Raw genomic sequence first — 1,063 nt, forward strand, 5'->3', positions numbered from 1 at the left:
GTGTGGAATACATGTTACCTCGTTGTGTGTGTTTTTTGTTTCCCTGTGTCAGATCGGGTTGGGATCATTTGGTCTATTGCATTATGGTCGAAAGTCATTAGGTCGAATCCATTAGGTCGACATGCTAAAAGGTCGACATGACTCTAGGTCGACATGGGAAAAGGTCGACATGATTCTAGGTCGAAAGGTCATTAGTTCGACAGGTCATTAGTTCGACAAGGTCATTAGTTCGACATTGTCTATGTCGACATTCACAAGGTCGACATGGGGTTTTTCACTGTTTTTTTACCTGAATGTCAACACAGTCGACATGGACACAGTTTAAAGTGCACTGCATCCCCTCGCATCGCTCGCTGCGCTCGCAATGCGTCGGGCACGGTGCCTCGCTACGCTCGGCACACTATTTTATTCTCCCACCACGCCCTAGTGGATGGTAGGGCATGAAATACCGCCTGTCGGCACATGTTGGCTCAAAAAACAGTGAAAAACTCCATGTCGACCTTGTGAATGTCGACATAGACAATGTCGAACTAATGACCTGTCGAACTAATGACCTTTCGAACTAGAATCATGTCGACCTTTTCCCATGTCGACCTAGAGTCATGTCGACCTTTTAGCATGTCGACCTAATGGATTCGACCTAATGACTGTCGACCATAATGCAGTAGACCAAATGACCGCATCCCGTCAGATCAGCCTGCCAGTATCCATGCAGTGTAAAAAATATATCTGATAACTTTTTAGACAAAAAAAGGATCTTTTGCTCATTGCAACACAGACCTGTTTCTGTAAAGGGATACGGTCATTGGGTCACCAGCATGATGGTAGACAAGCATTAGGTTGATATGCATTCAGGTCGACATGACTTAAGGTCGACCGGGTCATTAGGTCGACATGGGGTTTTTCATAGTTTTTCTAGCAAAAATGTGCCGACAGACAGGTGGTATTTCCAGTGCTCTTTCTCCAACAGAGTGAAGATGGTTAGTGCTATAGAAGACATTCCTGACAGTGAATTGTGATAGCAAACCGGGCCAGGAAATTTCTGGAGGCGGAGTCTGTTGAG

The sequence above is a fragment of the Crinia signifera genome, chromosome 1, assembly GCF_055691185.1.
Source record: "Crinia signifera chromosome 1, ASM5569118v1, whole genome shotgun sequence".
In the NCBI taxonomy this organism is placed as follows: domain Eukaryota; kingdom Metazoa; phylum Chordata; class Amphibia; order Anura; family Myobatrachidae; genus Crinia; species Crinia signifera.